This window comes from Tachypleus tridentatus, chromosome 12, assembly GCF_004210375.1.
Source record: "Tachypleus tridentatus isolate NWPU-2018 chromosome 12, ASM421037v1, whole genome shotgun sequence".
Taxonomy (NCBI): Eukaryota; Metazoa; Arthropoda; class Merostomata; order Xiphosura; family Limulidae; genus Tachypleus; species Tachypleus tridentatus.
The window spans coordinates 119,549,158-119,572,568 of NC_134836.1; the positions used below are offsets into that span (position 1 = coordinate 119,549,158).

At 35.3% G+C, this 23,411-nt stretch overlaps 1 pseudogene across 1 annotated transcript in view; it reads right to left on the bottom strand.

The window, feature by feature from the left end:
- Positions 1 to 1,358: 1,358 nt before the first annotated feature.
- LOC143234508 (kinesin heavy chain-like) overlaps positions 1,359 to 23,411 on the bottom strand; it is a 106,382-nt pseudogene continuing 84,329 nt past the window's right edge. The window contains exons 16-27 of the transcript XR_013018691.1: positions 22,989 to 23,084; positions 21,657 to 21,774; positions 20,026 to 20,200; positions 19,465 to 19,566; positions 17,611 to 17,672; positions 15,466 to 15,645; positions 14,848 to 14,984; positions 14,193 to 14,272; positions 12,630 to 12,717; positions 12,053 to 12,099; positions 11,772 to 11,840; positions 1,359 to 2,739 (exon numbers count right to left, since the gene is read on the bottom strand). The product of XR_013018691.1 is annotated as a kinesin heavy chain-like (transcript). The remainder of the gene's footprint in view (positions 2,740 to 11,771; positions 11,841 to 12,052; positions 12,100 to 12,629; positions 12,718 to 14,192; positions 14,273 to 14,847; positions 14,985 to 15,465; positions 15,646 to 17,610; positions 17,673 to 19,464; positions 19,567 to 20,025; positions 20,201 to 21,656; positions 21,775 to 22,988; positions 23,085 to 23,411) is intronic.

The following is a 23,411-nucleotide window of genomic DNA, read 5'->3' on the forward strand; positions in this document are numbered from 1 at the left end:
CGACGACTCTCTTACAGACGACAGCATCTAACTACAACACGACGTCTCTTACAGACGACAGCATCTAACTACAACACGACGTCTCTTACAGACGACAGCATCTAACTACAACACGACTCTCTCTACAGACAGCAGCATCTAACTACAACACGGCGTCTCTTACAGGCGACAGCATCTAACTACAACCGGCGTCTCTTACAGACGACAGCATCTAACTACAACACGACGTCTCTTACAGACGACAGCATCTAACTACAACACGACGACTCTCTTACAGACAACAGCATCTAACTACAACACGACGACTCTCTTACAGACGACAGCATCTAACTACAACACGACGACTCTCTTACAGACGACAGCATCTAACTACAACACGACGACTCTCTTACAGGCGACAGCATCTAACTACAACACGGCGTCTCTTACAGGGCGACAGCATCTAACTACAACACGACGTCTCTTACAGACGACAGCATCTAACTACAACACGACGACTCTCTTACAGACGACAGCATCTAACTACAACACGACGTCTCTTACAGACGACAGCATCTAACTACAACACGACGTCTCTTACAGACGACAGCATCTAACTACAACACGACGACTCTCTTACAGACAACAGCATCTAACTACAACACAATGACTCTTTTACAGGGACAACAAATTAGTTGGAATCCATAAAGCCAGTGTCTCAAAATTAGCTGTAACTTTCACTCTAAGGAAGATTAGCAGCACATCAATGACACTTAGAACACTGTTTACACTGAGTGGAAACAAAAGAGTACATCAGCTATTTCGTATGATTTACACTAGTTGTTGTTGACTAATGATACATAAGTACATCAACTACTTGGTTACAGTGAAAAACAAGGTATCTTATTCCTACTGTTGTTACATCTCCTTGTCCTCTTTTGATTGGGTTCCAAAATATTAGAAGAACGCCTATCATTTTACCTTCAACAGGAATTTCATTATAACTCGATTCACGTTTGCACTTCAAGTAAACATCATACTTTCCAACGTTAAATGTGAAACTTAAAACTAGGATAAATACGAGTTTGAGACCTTCTCCCAATATATATTTATTAGTTTACAACTTGAAACAGGATCTTAATATGTTAAACTACTTTTTAAGGAAGCATTGGACGTTCATCAAAATATTGACACAAATAACACGTTTAGATTTTTCAGTAAGATGTGAATCACTTATCACATAAGTTGTATTACCTGAAAGTTCTAATATCTACTTATCAATGAAAAGCAATTTTAAGACTTATTAGATAATATGACAACTAAAACAGCCACTAGTTTTTTTAATTTTAGGGTTAAATAAATGTATTAAAAACACAAAGTTGATTTGAATTTCATTTATTAACCCAAAGAACAGTACAGTGGGAAGAAATCACAAAACATCTTTGATTTGATCACTCTAACAGAGCTGATCTCTTCTACACTTGTCAATATTGCAGATTACTGAATATTCTTAATAAGAAATCCGTTCATGGAAACATTTGACCAAAATCTGTTATACATGTTTCAATCTTATAATTAATGTACTAAGAATATTGGATTCTACATTGAGTTTTAATCTCATTGTAACTAACAATTCTTTTTCCATTACCTCACCTACCACTTCTATCAACTACTTTGAGTTAAGACATGCCCAGTCACATGTAACTCAACACTTTTTTTTACCTCTGTACTTTGACAAAGTTTAATCATATGTCAATAACCATATGGTGTATAAAACCTTATAAATATGTTTGACATTGTTTTGAAAGATCTTTTAAACCACATAGTATTAAATATTTAGCAATAATGAAAACAGCACAAATCAAACAATAACAAACAGTGCAGTATGTTAAAGCATTTCTACCAATAAGAAAACTTTTAACAGTAGATTCAAGACGAACAGCTGTTACTTTAAACACAATAAATATAGCCTGAATATTCCCTAGCTTGCTCTTCAAACTGAAATTAACTATTCTAACCAAGAGTACTGTATTATCTTGATAAATATGAAAGAGTGTTATTCTAACCAAGAGTACTGTATTATCTTAATAAATATGAAAGAGTGTTATTCTAACCAAGAGTACTGTATTATCTTAATAAATATGAAAGAGTGTTACATAATATATACACAAGTAAGAGATGACAGTTAACATCTACTGACAAAAGCAATTCCATATCACAAAAGTACAGGACCCCAGCACTTCTACCACAGACTATCACTTCTGATAGCACTGCAATAGAATGTCCTTTATTTTCACCAACAAAGAAACAGAACATTAGTATCCTCTTTCCCGATACAGTTAGCTACCAATGACAGAATATTTAACCGAAAAAAGAACAAAGCTGCCGCATTAGTCTTAAAACAGTAGGAACGTAATTAGTTATCTTAAAGAATCCTGTTCTTACGAAGAATGCTCGTTAGATTTCAATCTGAGCCCCCACATGCACTAGTATTTACACAATGACACCAGACAAGAAACTACTGTCTACTATGTAAGAAGTTGTACCATTTAACCATTATATTAACATTTAAAAAAGGGTGTGGTTCTCGCACACACACATATAGAAGTTAGATCCACGTTTAGTGTTCTTTGCAGAGATTAGAAAGACCTGCTCCAGATTAGTGTCTGGCAGAACAAATTTAAAAAAAAAAAAAACGAAGATGAACTAAACAAGACTACAGATGTGTGTAGGATCATTAATAGCCACCTTCCTCTGCAGCTGAAAAAACAAAATGATGGTTTCGTTAACCCAATGATAGTTTTAATAAATACTCAATCATAAATAAATTATAAGCATTCAAAACATTTAGCTTTGATAATTATAACAAACATATAATACCATAACAAAACCTTTCATTTATCCATGCGTTTACCCTGTTATCTTTGGTACAAAAATATTTTAATAGTTGATTTCAGTGTGTTCCACCTGTCGTGAAATGTCATAATCAAATTGCTTTAGTTTCCCTAATATTTATTTATCGGTTTTAGTAATTGTTAAATAATATTCTTTTTACTTGTCTTTACCAAACAAATTTGATTACATAAAAGAAAACTGTTAGTTTGTCCTGAATACCTGAATACGGTTTTCTCAGAATTCCTTCATTTTATTCTTTCATAAAAATGTTCACCGTAATTTATCAAAAACAATCTCTCTTTTTCTGACTACACTTTTTTTAAAGAGCAGACTAAAGAGACAGCCTATCTTCTTGAAATTTTGGTTAGAACGAACATGGTAGTCTTTTTCACAGATTAAAATAGCTGAGAAAACCACTAGGAGAATATTCTTAGTTGTTGATTGGTTGTTTACGTGTTGCATATTGAAGTAAGAGTGTACGTAAGGTATAGTTTCCACAAATGAAAAGAGGTGAACATGGAAACTGTGTTTGATTCAGTACACAAGTCATCTCAGTAAAATAATATGAGATTCTTGTTTTATATTCTAGCTTGTTAATATTAATAATTTGAGTTCGTAATTTGTACAAAACTACAGACTTAGTATTTTCACATCACAAACATCTAATTTTAAACAGTGCTACATTCAATATACCATCTAACTCACTAAAATCTATATTTGTTATTTTAATATTTACTTATAAATTAAGATATTAATTCATGTATAACATTAAAGTTTGAATTATAATCAACAGTTTCATTCCAAACTTATTGACATTAATTTGTAAAATAGTAGTTCAATAACATTTTGAATTCAAGTCAACAAATGTGATGACATATGACCTTTGATGTGTGACCTGTGGTGAAAGGGTTAAATACATATTTAGAAATGCATGTAACTCAATGTTAAGTGTGTATTACGAAATTCTTGCTTCTTCAGTAAATTTGTAGATGATTCTTGAACATAAGGATCAATCTAGATACACATGTAAATACCAGTATTGTTGTCTAAACAAACATTCGTAGAAAATCTCCTTTCAAGCTTATAAAAGGTAACCAATGTAATATGGAAAAACAGCATATTGTTGGTTTGCTAAACTTAGCATATTATAAATCTTGAAAGCTGTAATTGTGATGAACACTTATTAATCTAGAAATTACAGATACTTGATCAGGAACATTTATAAATTTTGAAAATTATAATCTGTTTAACTTTAGATGTTAGTATTTCCATCAGGACATTAAACATTTATGTCAGTGAAATGGCAGTTTGTAAATGGTGTGAGACCAGCCAAGAACAGAGTTACGTGTTAAGTGAACTCAACTTGAAATTAATTCACTCATTGTGAGCTGTCGATAACAATTCAATTCCACACCAGAGAGAAGCCTTGGGACAGTTTGTGTTGTAAAACAGATGTGTTAAAAAGAAAATTGTATCAATCTTGTTCGTAAATATAAAGTTGATAAAAATCGTCATTCAATTAGCTTCTAAATTAAAATTTCAAATAATTTGAAATTGTAATACGTACAGTTAGCAGCTACTACACACACGTACTGTTCCCTGAAATTCATACTATTAACTACTACTATACACACGTACTGTTCCATGAAATTCATACATACAGTTAACTACTACTATATACACGTACTGTTCCATGAAATTCATACATACAGTTAACTACCACTATACACACGTACTGTTCCATGAAATTCATACATACAGTTAACTACCACTATACACATGTACTGTTCCATGAAATACATACATACAGTTAACTACTACTATATACACGTACTGTTCCATGAAATTCATACATACAGTTAACTACCACTATACACACGTAGTTCCATGAAATTCATACATACAGTTAACTACCACTATACACACGTACTGTTCCATGAAATTCATACATACAGTTAACTACCACTATACACACGTACTGTTCCATGAAATTCATACATACAGTTAACTACTACTATATACACGTACTGTTCCATGAAATTCATACATACAGTTAACTACCACTATACACACGTAGTTCCATGAAATTCATACATACAGTTAACTACCACTATACACACGCGTGCTGTTCCATGAAATTCATCATACCACTTACACAAATTCACATACAGTTAACTACTACACATGTGCTGTTCCATGAAATTCATACATACAGTTAACTACTACTATACACACGTACTGTTCCATGAAATTCATACATACAGTTAACTACTACTATACACACGTACTGTTCCATGAAATTCATACATACAGTTAACTACTACTATACACACGTACTGTTCCATGAAATTCATACATACAGTTAACTACTACTATACACACGTACTGTTCCATGAAATTCATACATACAGTTAACTACCACTATACACACGTACTGTTCCATGAAATACATACATACAGTTAACTACCACTATACACACGTACTGTTCCATGAAATTCATACATACAGTTAACTACCACTATACACACGTACTGTTCCATGAAATTCATACATACAGTTAATAACTATCACTATACACACGTACTGTTACATGAAATTCATACATACAGTTAACTACTACTATACACACGTACTGTTCCATGAAATTCATACATACAGTTAACTACTACTATATACACGTACTGTTCCATGAAATTCATACATACAGTTAACTACGACTATATACACGTACTGTTCCATGAAATACATACATACACATACATACATACAGTTACCTACTACTGCACACACGTACCTCCATTACCACACCATGAATCATAAATCTGAGTTCATTAACTATTGTCATTTTGATTGATTTAGTGTTTTATGGCACAAAGCAGCTCGACTATCTGCGCCAAATGTCCAGTAAAAAGGTAAAAATAAATTAAATGTAGTAAAATACAGAAAAGGAAATGAAGGTAAAACAAGACATCATTGAAAGACAGAAAAAGCATAAACCCAATGTTGACACCTAGTCTACAATGTTAAGAGAGAAAACAGAGTAAGATAAGTTGTAAAGGACTTTCTCTAGCAAAATGGTAATGATCATAACCCTCCAGGAAGACTAACAGGTAAGTAATAAAAGTGTCAAAAGACATGCAGCAAAACTGTAATAACAACTCGCCAGGACGACTAACGGGTAGTTCAAACAGCAGCGTTAGTCACCTGAAGTTGGCCTTTCCAGTCCTGGTGTCGAGTTATTTAATGTTCTGGCCATTGTCCAATGTCAAATTGAACTAGAGAGATTGAGACTCTGAAAAGGGAACCACAATTAAAAAGGTGTAATGAATAAATATCAAACACTTAAATGAGATTAAAAAGATTAACGGCCATTAAAAAACTAAAAACTTTATCAAGGTGGACAGTGTCACCATCACCAATAACACTGTCCAATGTTACAGACAAACCCTGGGACAGAACATGTTTAAAATAGTGCCATCGTTGAGAGTCGTAACGATGGCAAGAAAGTAAAATATGGTTTACAGTGATGTGAGTGTTACACAAACTACACACTGGTGCAACAGTTCCAGATAAAAGAAAACAGCCATCGCCAAAGCCCAATATAGGGTTTTATTTGAAAAAGCTTGTTGTCACGTTCCTCACTCCAAGTGGACTGTTAGCTGGCATGGAGCCGAGCCTTGAATACAGGACCACAGTCCATGTATGGAATAGGCACAGCAGTGATAGTGCCAGAGCAGATAGATTTAGCTGTGGTGTCTGCAAGCTCGTTCCCACAAATACCAACATGGCCTGGTATCCAGAAAAACTGGATAAAAGTACATGTTAATGAGAAATGGGCCAGTCGGTTTTGAATATCAGTGAGAACAGGGTGTGATCCAATGTGAAGTGATTCCAAGGCAAGTAGAGAACTAAGGGAGTCAGTATAAATAGTGCAGTCGGAGTACTGCTTAGCTTCAATATGATCCAGGGCATACAGTTCAGCAGTGAATATAGAAGCTGTAGAGGGGATTCTGCACACAACCACTGAGCCACAACAAACCATGGCAGAGCCCAGAGAATTACCTGATTTGGAACCATCTGTATAAATTAGAATGGAATGATTGTTCGAAAGATGTTCAGTAAATAAAAGACGGTACTTCCAATCGGAAGTATTTGCCTTTTTCAGATAACTAAAAAAAAGGTCACATTTGGGGGCTGTAATAAGCCATGGGGGATGGGCTGACCAGTGGATTCTGCAATGTTATCCAAGGACAGACCCAATTCATCCAATTTCGCCTGGATGCGAAGGCCAAAAGGAGCAATGGCAGATCATCTGTTCTGAAAAAGTATGGCCCATCGAGGAAGGAAAACACATCCCCAGGTGGGATATTTTGGTAAGGAATGAAGTTTAGAAGCATACAGTAAAGACAGCTGCAAACAGCAGAGGTGCAAAGAAGGTTCGTGAGATTCCATATATAAGCTCTGAACTGGGGAGGTGCGGAAAGCCCCAGTGCAGAGTCAAAGTTCTTAATGATGAATGGGGTCCAGCATCTTTAAGGCCGAGGGTCTGGCAGAGCCATAGACCATTGATCCATAGTCAAGTTTTGAACGAAAAAGAGCACGATATATCTTTAACATAGAACATCGATCCACTCCCCAAGTGGCAGAAGAGAGGACACAGAGGATGTTCAGTGCTCTTGTGCATTTGACCCGTAGCTGCTTTAAGTGTGGTTGGTATAAAGGTCAGCTTACCGTCAAAGATAAGCCCCAAGAACTTGGTTTCAGGGACCACTGGCAGCGAAACTTCACCAATACGGAGTTCAGGATCAGGGTGAATACCCCCCGTTGGCAGCAAAAGTGCATGCAAACGGTTTTAGAGAGAGAAAAATTAAAGCCATTCGCTGCAGTCCACTTCAATATATGATTGAGGTCAGTTTGTAGTTGCCGTTCAATATATCTCATGTCTCATGTCAGTCGTCGACATAGAGCCCGTTTACAACAGTGAGAGGAAGTTGTTCAGTGATGGCATTTATCTTTATACTGAAAAGTGTGACACTCAAAACACAGCCCTGAGGGACCCAAAGTTCCTGTACAAAAGAACAGGAAAGTGTCGAACCAACACGAAATTTTTAATAAACATGGGTAAGTGGTCACATAGCCCATATATATATATATGGAGGTCTCGCAAAATGCCATACCTCCATGTTGTGTCATAAGCCTTATCAATGTCAAAGAATATTGATACAAGATGTTGGTGTTTGAGAAAGGCTTCTCTGATTGATGTTTCAAGTCGAATTAGGTGGTCCGTGGTGGAGTGCTGTTGTCGGAACCCACACTGGGTGGGTGAGAGAAGGTTGTTTGATTCGAGGAACCAAACAAGACGAGCATTAACCATCCTCTCTAAGGTCTTACAGAGACAGCTCGTCAAAGCAATTGGACAGTAGTTTGAAGGAATCTTGGGATCTTTCCCAGGTTAAGAGAAAGGTAAGATAATAGCCTGGTGCCAGGCATCAGGAAAAACATTCTCCTGCCAGATCCGGTTAAAACCAATTAGAAGAATATCAAGAGAAGCAGGAGATAGATAGCACAGCATGTCATAGTGTACATCATCAGGTCCAACAGATGTACTGCCAGACCAATGAAGGGCCATTTTCAGTTCCACCACTGTAAAAGGACAATTATAGTCAAAGAGACAATCAGTTTGAAAGAAAAGAGGTGAACGCTCTGCCCAAGTCTTGATGGCCAAGAAGGTGGAGTAACAAGCAGAATTGCTAGATACCTGGCAAAAGCTTTCACCTAGAGTATCGGCGATGCTCCAGACATCAGCTACCTCTTGGCCATCAGAGAGTAAGATGGAGAGGGGGACAGAATTGTAGTGCTCACTGACCTTTCGAATCCTGTCCCATATGACCTTGGAACTGGTGGTAGAAGATATGCTAGTTGTGAACTTAATCCAAGATTCCTTCTGGCTTTGACGTCTTACCTACCTAGCACGTGCACGGGCCGTTGGAAAGCGATGAGGTTCGAAAGTGTGGGATATCTACGGAAAGTATCCCAGGCCTGTTTTTGAGCCTTCCGTGCCAAGTGGCAAGCAGGATTCCACCATGGACAAAGATATCGTGGAAAACGCGTCAAGGTTTTAGGAATACACTGAGCAGCTGCTTGTATAATACAGTCAGTTACCGCTGCCACACAGTCGTCTATTGATGGCTAATTCACGATGGCAGCTTCAAGTTCTGCGAGAGTAGTGAAAGTGGACCAGTCTGCCTGATCCAGCTTCCACCGGGGCACGAGGATAGGGTGGCATCGACCACGGCCAGTCTCTCTCAAAAGGATCGGAAAATGATCACTGCCTAGTGGATTATTGTCAACCCTCCATGAAAAATGGGAAAATAATGAAGGGGAGCACACCGAGAGATCAATAGCGGTAAAGGACTGACTAGATGCATGAAAATAAGTGGAAGAACCAGTATTGAAAAGAGGGGTTGTGATCAGAGAGCATCCGCTCTACAGAGTGACTCCTTCTATCAATAACAGTACTTCCCCAGAGGGGATGATGTCCATTAAAGTCCCCCAGGATTAGAAAGGGAGATGGCAACTGTTCAACGAGAGAATCAAGGTCTGATTGATCATATGTCTCTCCAGGGGACAAGTAGAGAGAACAAACAGTGATGGTACGACCCAAGGAAACACGGATGACTACAGCCTTCAAGGGTGTGTTGATTGACAAAGACAGGGTGGGCACATGCTGATGAACCAATAGTGCCACCCCTCCATGTATTCGGCCATCACACAGCCTGTCATTTCTGTACAGAGAAAACTGCCGAATGGTGACTGTATCAGCAGGTTTTAGAAATGTTTCTTGTAAGGAAAGACATACAGGATGGTAGGAAGCAATCAGTGTTTTCATATCATCCAGATTAGAACGTAAACCTCGACAGTTCCATTGTATCAAGGTGGCCATTGTTAATGACGGGTAGGCGAAGTGGCTGGAGAACCCTTCTGTTTACGACCACGTCTTTTTTCCTTACTGTCCTTATTTGGAGGAGGTCTATCAACCTCCATGGATCCTGCCCTGGGTCGATTGGGCAGGTTTTTGTTATTGGAAGGGGAATCTAGTGACTGAGGATGCAAACGAATGATTGTTTTGCATTGTGGGGTTGGAGAAAAAGATGTATCAGAAGAAATGCCTGTATTTAAAACCGAAGGATGTGGATCTTGAGGTTTGTTGGAATGTATAAGAGGAACAGAGATGGGTGTAGAAGTCAATTCATCAACCTTTTTAACCATGGAGGCCAAAAGGCTTTTCATTTGTTTTGAAAACAGAGAGATCTGTCTGCACTCCCACTGTAGTTGTGGAACGAAGTGCAGCAGCATATGTCCGAGATGGAGTGGTGGACAGCAATTTCCGAGCCTCAGGATAACTAATGTTGTGAGTCGTTTCCAAATGCTGCACCTCTTTTTCCTCCAACCATTTTGGACAAGAACGAAAGTAGGAAGGGTGGGAACCATTGCAGTTGACACAATGTGGGTCCATGTGACACTCATAGGCATAGTGGTCCTTGCCATCACAATGAGCAAATGTCAGAGAACCACGACAGGATGTCTTTGAGTAGCTGAACCTCTGACATTGGAAACACCGGAGAGGGTTTGGAATGTATGGCCATACGCTGCAAATTAGATAACCGGCCTTGATGGTGGCAGGTGCAAGTGGTGATGTAAATGTCAAAACGAGGGTATTTGTTGGCAGTGTAACTCCATCTTTGAGAGTGGAGATGCGCCTCACTGCAGAAACTCCTTGAGTGGAGAGACCAGTGGGAATCTCTGACTCGGGGACGTTCTTCAAATCCCTTTCAACAATAACTCCTCGTGAAGAATTCAAGGTAGCATGGGGTGTAACCTCAATAGGTATATCCCCAATTGCCTTTGAATTCAAGAGGAGTTCACTGTGTTGGGATGTGGATGTTTCAACCAATATGTCACCAGATCGAAGTTTCTTTACTGACTTTGGAGAGCCAGCAAGTCCCTCTTGTCCCTTCTGAATAAAAAAAGGGGGAACATTTACCCTAAAGGTTTTTCTAAAAGAGAATGTAATATAAGAAAATGAGGTACGTGTGTTACAGATGTTGAAGATTGCTGTTCTGAGTCTTCAAGACGTGGTCGTTTACCTATTGACTGTTTTTTCACTATTTTATTTAAATTTTTTGTTCATAGGATCCATAGGAAAAAAGGAAAATTTCGGTACCCACTGACCCCACCCACCATGGAGCCCTATGAGGGGACGCACTACAATGTCATGCAAGGACATTGCAGAGACACCAGGGTTTTGTGAGCACTATACCCAAACACCAGCATCAGACACAATGTCCACAACACCCATTGAAAACTTCCAACACTGGTACTTGGTTGACTCTAGCCCAAGTGGACTAGCCGATTGACCCAAGGGGGGCCACCCAAAGGCCACCCGTCTACAGGATCCTCTCCTCCCCTTCACGGGTCACCACGCACAGCAAACATGTGGGTGGATGTTTAGATCCCAGAGAAAGGAAACTGAAAGAACAGAACCTTCCCTGGGAGGTTCCCTCACCACGTACAGGAATCCGCACCGAGGGGATTGTCATTTTAACCCCAACACAAATTTGTTTGATGATATGTAAATAATACATATTTACTTTAATTATGTCACACTCTTCTCTTGAGTTAATAGCTACGGTAAAATGATTCAAGTGTTGTCCAGCACATATATTATTTACGTTCATTTTTATTTAACTTTTTATAAACAAACTTACTTGATGACCTTTAAAAAAACATTAATTAAATACTGTTATTTTGTACAAAGTATTGGTGGTTATTGACAAATAACCTACCGAAACCTTAACAAATATTGTTAATATGTGAACACAGAAAGTGAACTTACACTTCGAAACATTTGATGATTTTTTCTTTGCTTTCAGGGCTGCTAGCTCAGCTTCTGTGATGGTCTTCCCTAAAATAACATATATCAAGTTATCAGTAATTCCTGTTCAATAGATATTTCTGTTCATTTTATTCAAATGAAGTGGAAGAGAATGTATGAGAAATAATAAGAGTACAGAACCTTAAGTTAAACTGTTTAGAAACTGTAGAGAGATATGGTCATACAAGATTACATAATAACAGACAATACTGTTTCACAGACAAAAGCATTACAGATCTTACCCCCAACAACGACTCTTGCTTCTCCAGTATTCCTGTTGTTCATAGCCCTGAAAATGAACACACAACAGTTCATAAGAACATTAAGTGAATCAAACCTTTCTAATTGAGACTTATATATTCCATGCATCTGACAGATATTTTACAGCATTTGTATAGAGACTGGTGACACAGAATATTATATTAGTACTGGTAGAAACATTTAACATTTTTAATCACCTGAAAACGTTTTGTCAAACTATTCAACAGAACAGAACAGATGGTTTAAAATCCCAGGTTATGATAATTTTGAAAATATGTAATATCCACATCTCACTCCATCTCTTATGAATTAAAGAAACTTTTTTTATTTGCTGCACTACTTTAAGAGAACCAATTAACACATTTCTTACGTTATTAACAAAAATCTTTTTTCTGGTTCATACAGTCTATTTATTTATGGTTTTATACAAAAATCAAAGACGACTTTTGTGTTTTACACTTTGTATCAAAACTTCATAAAGGTTAAAGACCTGTAAAATCTATGTGAAAACTGGTGTTCACTGTAAACAGTTTTAAGTACCACTGAAGTTTTTCTTACATTTTGTCCATGGCCATACCACCACCACCTCCACGTACACCCATACCACCACTCATTGCAGGATTATGTCCGGCACGAATTGGCTTAGCTGATGAGAGAAAATAATTGTTAATTATAACCGTTTTTAGAATATATATACATGTTAGTGAAATTAAATAATTTGTATTTATGTGAAGTTAAATGAATAAATAAAATCATGAGGAAGGACTGCATTAAAAACAACAAATCTCAACTTATGATTAATTATAACTATAAAATATTAATGCTATAAACCAACACACATTAACATGAAATTTTTTTTCCCACATTAATGTGTTTTGGTTTATGGCTTGAATATTTTATGTTTATAATACATGCACGCACGCACGCACGCACACGCACACACACACACACACATACATATATATGTCCTGATGACCTAAAGAAATGCTCAGGACACCTGGTACTTTTATGAAATCACCTCACTGGAGTTTGCTATTCCAAGGTACTGTGCTACTCAAAGAATCAACAAACCTATCTGTTCAATACTGCAAACATAAATAGTATTATGTAATGTGTCTAACAAAATACTGGTGTCAGACTTATACTGCTGTAATTTTATTGTTCGTCTGTACACACACACGCAAAAAATATATTCTTCAACAAACAGTTTAGAAAATGTATTCATACCAGGTTGGCAGCAAAATGGGTGGCAACCACCTATTAAAGAAACTTGGAGAAATAAATTGGTGACTATACACTCTGTTTATGTAACTCAAGTGTTGAGAACAGCATTTAAAAAGTCTTCCACATTAATCTTTCAAGTACAGTCATCATCACAGTTCTAGTAGTGTTCCTTTAATAGGCAGTTGCCACATTCCACAGTCACCATGTTATTCATTCAATTGTTTTTCTTGTAATGCCATTAGCAACATATAAATTATTCTAGCTGGTGACGTATTTATCTCTGTGTACCAACAGATGACAAAACAATGAGTAGAAGGTAAAAAAAAAAATATAATTATGGACAGTTAAGGTGGCTGTGATGAAAAACCACAAGCTTTAAAAGAAAGACTGCAGCTGAACAATGTGTTATTTTACTTTTCATTTTGTTTGTCTAAATTTATATCTTCCTTAAATATTTTGTTAATTAATATATATCACAATTTTATTTTTCCTACATGGCCTTTCCTTGTTAAACTCTTCTGTGAGTCCAGTTAAAATAAACTTTACTCTTACTAATTTGAGCTGCATGACCTCTCTTTGTTAAACTCTTCTGTGAGTCCAGTCAAAATAAACTACATTTACCAATTTGAGCTGCATGACCTCTCCTTGTTAAACTCTTCTGTGAGTCCAGTTAAAATAAACTACACTTACCAATTTGAGCTGCATGACCTCTCTTTGTTAAACTCTTCTGTGAGTCCAGTTAAAATAAACTACACTTACCAATTTGAGCTGCATGACCTCTCTTTGTTAAACTCTTCTGTGAGTCCAGTTAAAATAAACTACACTTACCAATTTGAGCTGCATGACCTCTCTTTGTTAAACTCTTCTGTGAGTCCAGTTAAAATAAACTACACTTACCAATTTGAGCTGCATGACCTCTCCTTGCTAAGCTCTTCTGTCTGACTGCTTCTTTGATTCTGTCCACCTCAGTCTGATATCTAGAGGATAAACCAGAATACATTTAACACACTTTCAACTGTACAAGAGAAATCTTCTTAATAACCATAGTATACAGTAAATGTGTGTGTATCCTGTTTGATTGTTGTTTTTGTTTATTTGTTTTAAATCTGGAAGAGACGTAATATGGCTTAAATAGTCATGGCTGAAGAAAGTGTACAATGTATTGACAGTTTATGACACTACAATTCAAGGTTCATCTCCAGTGGTGGTTACAAAGACAGCTTACTACAGAGTTAACATGCAAGCATCAGCCATTCCACTGACACAGATAACAGCCAATAGTAGGCCTAGCAAGTATGAAGTTTCAGCACTATATTCATTTAAAAAGCATAATACTTCAGATTTGTAAAGGGTTGTTTACATTGTAATATTAAAAACTGTTACACGATGTAGGGCTATTTTTGGAAGGAAACAATTGTGCCATGTGAATGTGATGTTTTCCTGAAGGAATAAGTAACAAACCACTGTTTAAAAGCACCAGGAATATCTAAAACTAAAAACCACAGAACCTACGTTTTAAGCCCATAATATTAAGATACACGAGAATAAATACCTCTTACGATCTTTCATAGCACTCTCCTTAGCATCTTTCAGGGAAGATTCCAAACACTTCACCCTCTCCATAGTTGCACGTAATCTTTTCTCCAACTTAGGTAACTCACATCTCAAGTCAGCATTATCCCGCACGAGCTGATTAAAGAAATGAATGCTAAACTTATTAACCTTTGGGTAAGTTCTAAAGCTACTCCTGTGATACATAGTCAAATAAAGAATCTCATTGATAATTTATGCAGTTAAAAGGTGGAAACGTTTTGAGGCTTCTAAAGTAAACAACCTGAAATTAAGTCATTTTTACTTATGTTTTAAATAAATATAATACTTATTTTGATAAATTTATTTTAAAAGTGATCTATACATATTTAAAAAAAATCCACATTTATTACAAAAATACATACGTCAAATTTTTAATAATGCAAAACACTGATTACCATAACAGTCAGTAACAGTATAAACTGTTATGCAATTGAAAACATAACATGTTTAAAAATAAAAACCAAACAAATTAAACTACCGCTCGTGGGTTGTTGTTTTTTTAACAAGAGGTGATGAGGGTTAAGGACATTATGTCATCAGTGTTTTAAGGCTGTACTAGGTGGCTCATCTATCTCACCTGCTTATGGACTTTGGTTAACTGGTCCAAGTTGTTCTCCAAGAAAACTATCTTCTGTTTCTGAGCGGGACTTCCGCCAGTATCTTCATTCTCGTCTCCAGCAGCAGACTTTTTCACTCGACTCTGGAGGTCTTGAACAAATAATCTACGCAAGTTGTGGAGGGTCTGAAGTTCTTTGGCCTAACAATTAACACAGAGTAACACATGTAAATAAATCTTTAATGGTAAGTTACCTTTGTTTCACCCATGATGATTAAACTTTAACAAAATTTACAGTAATAATATTACAAATAATAACCGTACTCATATAATTAACTAACTATGCTACTAAAATAAGGCGATCGAAACTCTTTTCATATCATCAACAACATCTTATTGGCTTAAAAAAAAAGTACCATAATGATAACTCTTACCAAAACAATATTTTTTGCCTTAGTAACAACCAACATTTGTAGATATTTTACCGGTTAGGAATCATTAGCTGGTGCCATTGTGTTTTAAGTTGTAGAATCCGAGAATTATCTACAACAACATATACATGATACCATGCGAGATAATAAAAAACCTTGTGGGATAAAACTATATTTAGATCTGAAGGATAATTATGCAAAAATAAAAGGTCTAAGTATGGGGAATCCCGTAACACTAGCTCTAGTCAACATTTTTATGACGCAGATTGAATCTAAAGTAACAAATTCAGCCTTACACCCACCACTATACTGGTACAGGTATGTTGATGATACAATTGTTGGATTATCATCTACAGAACATATATTTTGTTTATTCAGCCATGTCAACTCAATACCTAACATTAAGTTCAGTTATGACCAGGAAAAAAACTAACCAAATAGCATTTCTCTACCTCAAGATCACTAGAACTGATACACAATTCAAAACGGAAAAATCACCCATACTGGATTATATATACCCTGGGACTCAGCACATGACACAAAACAAAAACTCAAGGTATTAAGAAACCAAATAAACACAGCCACGAAACTATGCTCACCTGATAAAATTAACAATGAAATCAACAAAATGAACACTTCATGAACATCAACAAATTTCCTCCAAAAACCGTGGAAAAAATTATACGCACACACCTAGACAAACAATAAATCTCAAGATACAACAAACAACAGAACCTTACACTGCTGCATACCGTATGTTCCCAATATCAGTGAAAAAACAAACAAACAAGCAACAAAAACAGTATTTGAAGAAAATTTATAACAAAACACAACATTTCAGTAAACACCAAGTTTACTCAAAAACCAGATACAAAACTAAAGTCCTTAATATGTAAAAACTACACTGACAAACACAACACCAACATAATTTATGAAATACAATGCAACAAATGCCGTGACTTCTATGTTGGAGAATCAAGCAGAAATATGGAAACTAGATTCAAAGAACACAAAAAAACACCTTTGCACGTTTGTGAACACTGCAAATCAAATAAAACACAACATAACCATAGAAAACACCCAGATATTAAATAGGGAAACAAATATAAACAAATGCAAAATCAAAGAAGCCCTACTTGTACAGCAAATAAAGCCAAAATTAAACTAATATAAAGGAACACCTTTATACCAATACTAGTTAATAACCTAATATCCACCTGCAACGCCCCCTACAATCCGGTACTCGTTTATACTATCAACCCTAAGTCATGTGTCCATCAACGGTCACATTTAAACTCTCTATCTTGTTTAACCTGAAGATGACATAGGAAAGACAAAACATTGTTCTCTCCTCATCAGTAAAAGTGTTAATACCCATACCAGCCATTCTGAGATACATTTTTATTTCAAGTGGGTTTCTCATCATCCAGAAATGAAGGATAATTAGTTTTGTTGATTTATAAATCTTTGAAAATTACAATAAAAAAATTATAGTTGAGAGGGCGCTACTACACAGCTGTGTTAAGACGCACATGCATTTTGAATATCAAAAAAATTCAGCATTGTCTTTGATACAGAGTTCAAGGTATAAAACTAGTGATTGTATTAATACTTAAGTTATTTTTGCTAAACTACAAAAATCCAAAAGAAAGACAAGCTTCCCAAAAAGACAGGTTTGGCCAATCAGTATGACAACAGACATCAAACAAGTGATAAAAATAACGTGATCACTTACCACAGTCTCTTCTAACCCTTTCAGATCTTGCCGAAGCTTGTTCCCGTCGGTCATTGAGTAAACTGCAAATAGATGGAAGTAAAAAGTTAAGCCTAAAACAATAATAAACTTAACATTACATACAAGGATACACCAAACTTCTATAATGTTAAGAAATCAGGAAAGCTGCCACAAAGAACAGTATATTTTATCTTATGATACGCTGAAGCAGGATGTTAGGCTAAACTTTCAGGATTATTATTTAACCCTTTCACAACAGATCGCAGGTCAAAGGACATGTCACTGTGTTTGTTTACTTGCATTCAAAATTTTACTATACTACTATTTTGCAAGTTTTTGTCAGTAAGTCTGGAATCAAACTGCAGATTATAATTCAAATTTTAATATTATATGATTTAATTTCTTAATTTAAAATGAAATATTAAAATAACATTTAAATATAGGTTTTGGGAGTTACATGGTATGTTGATTGCAGCACTGTTTAAAATTAAATGTTTGTGATGTCAAATTACTAAGTCTGTAGTTCGTATAAATTAGGAACTCAAATTACTAATATTGAAAAGCTAGAATATAAAATAAGAACCCCATATTTTTTTATTTTGCTGAGATATGGCTCATGTACTGAATCAAACACAGTGGCCCCCATTCACTTCTATCCAGTTTTGAAAACAGCCTACTTGCTTCAACATATAACATGTGTGTAACCAATCATTCAGCTCAGATTGTCCCCCTAGTGGTTTTTAATCCAGTTTAATCCGTGAAAAGGCTACCCCATTCTTTCGAACAAAGATTCCAAAAAGGTAGGTTGTGTCTTTAGAGTGCTTCAAGTTTCTTTTTTTTTTTAAATCTAAATGCATCTTAGTTACTAAGTTTAATAAAATATCATGGTATTCTATGGTAATAGTATAGTTATTTAAAACTGTATACATAAAACCTAAAAAAAAATTTGTTTGATATCACCCACGTGTGAAATTTACAAAATATAATAACTGAAATGTAGCTGTACATTACAAAATATAATAACTGAAATGTAGCTGTACATTACAAAATACTAGTGCACCAAAACACAGTCGAGACAGGGAAAACTAAAAGTCAGTTTTATATTATAGGACAGCGTGACATGAGTGCATGTGCACTACATCAAGTTGTGTAATGTAAGCTAGACATGACTTGAAGGTCAGTATAATAACATATAATGTTATGAGACTTAGGCTACTTAGACTCAACATTTGTGTTATAACATGTGGTCATTCTATCTGGTATGAAAAAAACATAATTTATACTTCCCAAGTTTTTTATGACAGTTACGAAGTTGGTCAAGTGACAGACCCCACATTGTTATAGAAAATAACATGAAATGTAAAGTCTTACTGAAAACAAAAGTTTGAAATGTATTTAGGAGGTTTAAAAGATTACATAAATAACATTTGAGATTTTTGGAACGAAGAATAGTTGTTGTTTTTTATCACAACACAAAATCACTTTGCACTCAGACTAGTAACAGATTCGATATTTTCACAAAGAAATCTTTAATGAAAATATTTCATTAAAAAATTTGATTTTTTGTATGCAAAATAATTGTAATCTTTACTAAAAAGTTACCATATTTTATGAATATACACATGCTGTATCAAAAGTTATAGTGTGAATACTTAACATGTGCATACGTGTAGAGGAACCCGTGTATATTACTCCGAGCCTATTGAAAAAAGGTTATATATCATAAACCTAACATGAGGAACAGGAAAAATATTTTATTTTAAAAATTAATTATGAAAACAAAGATTGATTTACAAGAAGAATAAAGAAAGGGTAATATTTGTCAAGACAAAACTTTACTGTAAAACTACTTACGTTAGTTCTTGAAGTTTCTGGCTTTTTTCTTGTTCTTCTTGTTTCAGTTTTTCGTACTCATTATGTAACCTTTCTTGTGCTAAGGACAGCTTCTGGTTTATGCTAAAAGAAGTAAAAGTAACATTATAAGCACTCAAAAACTGTAACGGAAAATACAGGTTTTCACACTACACTTAACATTTGCAAGTAACTATTTCCTACATATCCAACATTAATTTATTTATCTAGGAAGATTCAAGTGAACAACATTTTAGACTAAGAAGTAAATATCTGTTTGTTTGTTCTAAATCTTACGCAAAGCTACATGAAAGCTATCCGTGCTAGCCATCCCTAATTTAGCAGTGTAAGACAGCTTGTCATCACCACTCACCGCCAATTCTTGAGCAACTCTTTTAACAATGAATAGTGGGATTGACTGACATATTATAATGCCCCCATGGCTGAAAGAATGAGCATGTTTGGTGTGAGCAGATTTTGAACCCGCAACCCTCAGATTACGAGACGAGTACCTTAACCACCTTGGCCAGGCCAGGGCCCAACTAACACTATAGTAATACATACTCTTTCAGTTCATCAATTTGTTCTTGTTTCCCTGAAACTTCATTTCTTAGTGTTGACAGCTGTTTCTGGTGGGCATCTCTGTGTTTCTCTATCTGCTGTTCTAATGCCGTCTTCATCTTCTCAGCACTATCCTTCAACTTTTCTTTTTCCTTCGAAGCCATTATGTGCATTTCCTCTGTACAAGGAATAAAAAAATATTGTTTCATATATCAATCAATCACAGCAAAGGTATCATTACAGTACGCTTCCGCCAAAACGCTCCCTTTCTCTTTGTCTAAGTTGTATGTTTTCTTCCTACCAAGGATTCTTTGCTTGAGAAAAACAGTTTTACATGTCTGTCTACAAAACCTAGAAATGATGTGCAGTCTTCACATAATTAATTTAAAGGTGATCCTTGCATACAACTGATCATTATGAAGTGAAAACCTATTCATGAAATGCAAGTGCTGAGACTTTCTAACAAATAAATACAACTAACAATGAAAGATATGTAAACTGAATTCTACTTCTTTTAAGGTATCCAATAACAAACTATTATTCAAAAAGATGTTCCTGGTGAAACCAGAAAATGCTGATACACTATGTCTGTAAGTTTTGTTTTGTTTTAGTAGTTTCCTAACACTCACCTGTACAATAAGAACTGTAAAAAAACATTTAATACATGAATACAAGGAACTATATTCCAAGCACAATTCACAATCAGAGGTTAAATGTTTTGTGCCGATTTTTGATATTCACTAACAAATGTACACCTATCGTAAAAACATTGTACAAAAATTGACAGTTATTTAAACCACATGAATTACCCACCAATCACATCCGCATCTAGAACCCCAAGATTTTGGGCCAAGTGGGTATGCTGGAGAAATGAGAGTTTTCAAGGGCTTCTATAACAATGATTTGAAATCCCCCTTGAAAATTGCATGTAGGGAGGAGAGGATCTCCCCGAGTACCTCACTAATACTGATCTGACAAAACTCACACGGATCTAACTATTAATGTACAAAGTCAACCAAGTTTTTAAACTTATTTCACTGTCAAACTGTTTAAACAACAACTATAATTTCTTGCAAGGAATGAGGTTCCACAATGAGTTCAATAAAACTATACCATGTATCACTTTCAAGTTTCTTTTATTTCTGTGGGGAGATCCACAGAACAGATTTTCTACAAATAATAAATAAAATAAAAATGCTGAATGTAAACAGTTACGTTGAAAAAAGCCATGACATTGTTTGAAAAATAAAAATGTAGTAAGATCATTCTTAACAAGTTCTTTAACAAAATGAAAACCCCACAAGAACTGTTTGAATAATATGAAGGTACAATAAATTTTGGAAAACATAGGTGGCAGAAACAGATGGTAGGGGGGATGTTTTTTTGTGTTTTTTTGCAAAATAGTAAAATGTTTCTCTTCAAGAAATAAAAAAACTCTAAAGTGTAAAATGTAATAAAGTTGGTAATGACTAAAAATATAAAGTAGGTTGTAGCTTCCAGCATTCTTTCTGGCTCAAATTAAGTTTGCATTCTTTTTCTTTCTTTCTTTTTAATGAGTGGAAGCCCTTTGTTAATTAAAAGTGTTTCTACCACCTATGTTAGAATACCTAATTACGCTACACCGTAAACCTTACCGGCTGCTTTCAGTTTAGCACACTCTTCATTCAGTTGGTCGACAGCTTCCTCCAGGGTTCTCCTTCTGTTTTCTATGTCTCGCATAGATTGTTGAAGAGACTTCACCTTGGCTTCATACTAAACAGAAAATGCATTTTAATAACACAGACCAATATTAGTTAATTTCAGGGGAGGAAAGAATTAGAAGTTTCTAAGATTTTGTTGTTCTCTATTGGGTGTATTTTATGTGAACTATTTCAAAGTGAGATGAAAACACACACATACATATTTCATGATATTAGTTCTGTAACTGTAATGGTGATTCCAATACAGCAATGCTCAATAAGCCTTCCATTTTTCAGCTTTCAACACAAATCGCTTAACTAGAAAATTAAAACAAGGTCTTTCTCTTAACCAGAGATAAAATCTTTGTGTTTTTTTTTGGGTGGCAGACCAGGGATTGTTGCTTGAAAGTGTTGTATACATTGTTAGAAAGTTCAAAATCTGTTGTGTCCAAAGATACAATCAATATAATAGTGTCATATTTTTGATTCTCAAATGAAACTGTGGAATCTTTATTCACTGATTGTTTAAAATCAGACACCTTGACCCTGACCTTTGGTCTGGCTGAAGGCTACCACTACTACTGTCCTTGTCAGGTTGTAAGTTGAACATGTTGGAATCTTACACGTGCATGCAACAGAGGGAATAATAAAGATTTATGACAATGTATTGAGGATAAACAAACTTCCAGTCACGGTCAGCAAGACTTACAGTTATCTGTTGAAGATCTTACCTGAGAAACAGATGCAATGATAGACAAACTACTGTCAGTATTAAAGTATGGGTTTCTCCTGACCATATGGTCAGTCATAACCTGGTCAATATTCGTCTAATTGGGAAAAGTGTAAATTTTTATTACTATATATAATTTTATGCTACACCCTGTACTAGTTTTTCAAACATTAAACAAATTATAAGACTTGTTACATCCAACTCTTGTCTCTGGTTGATGAAAAGATCTTATATTAACATACAGTAAATATTAAAATATTATTTTACAGATTCAGAAACTACACATAAAGATAACATTATCATAAAAATAATACTAAGTAGAACTCAACCATATTTAATATACACAAGTTTTACAAATAATATACAACAATAACTATTCAACTTTAGAACTGACAACTTTATAATAGTTTTCACAAAAACAGCCAGGTACGTTTTGTGTGTTAGAGAACTTATTTTACGCAGTAAATCAGTTACTACACTCATCTGACTGATCAGTAACCAGCTTGTACTTTGTTTCTTCAACTAATTTCACACAGTAAATCAGTTACAACACTCACCTGACTAATCAGTAAACGGCACTCTACCAGTTCCTTCTCATTGGCTTCAATCTTTTTATTACAGTCTGACTGGAAAGTCTCCAACTGACCACAGCGCTTTTAAGAGAAACCACAACAAACAATTATGCTTCTATATAAGGAATACTAATTGTGTCTGTATGTCATAGATGTTGTATCCTAAATATAATATATTTAAACCAAAATCAGTAGTATCTATGTCTTAGTTCAATTACTAGTTTTATAAGTTCTGTTTGGGTATTATATTGTTCAGTTATTGGTGTAAAAGAAATAGAAAACCTAAGAAAGATAAACAGGATATAATATGACAACTGTTTCTCTTGTTTGACTTAGTTTAAAAATCTAAGAACATTTTTGTGTGCTGTTAATAGAACAGAACAGACATTTTTCTTTTAAGCATAATAA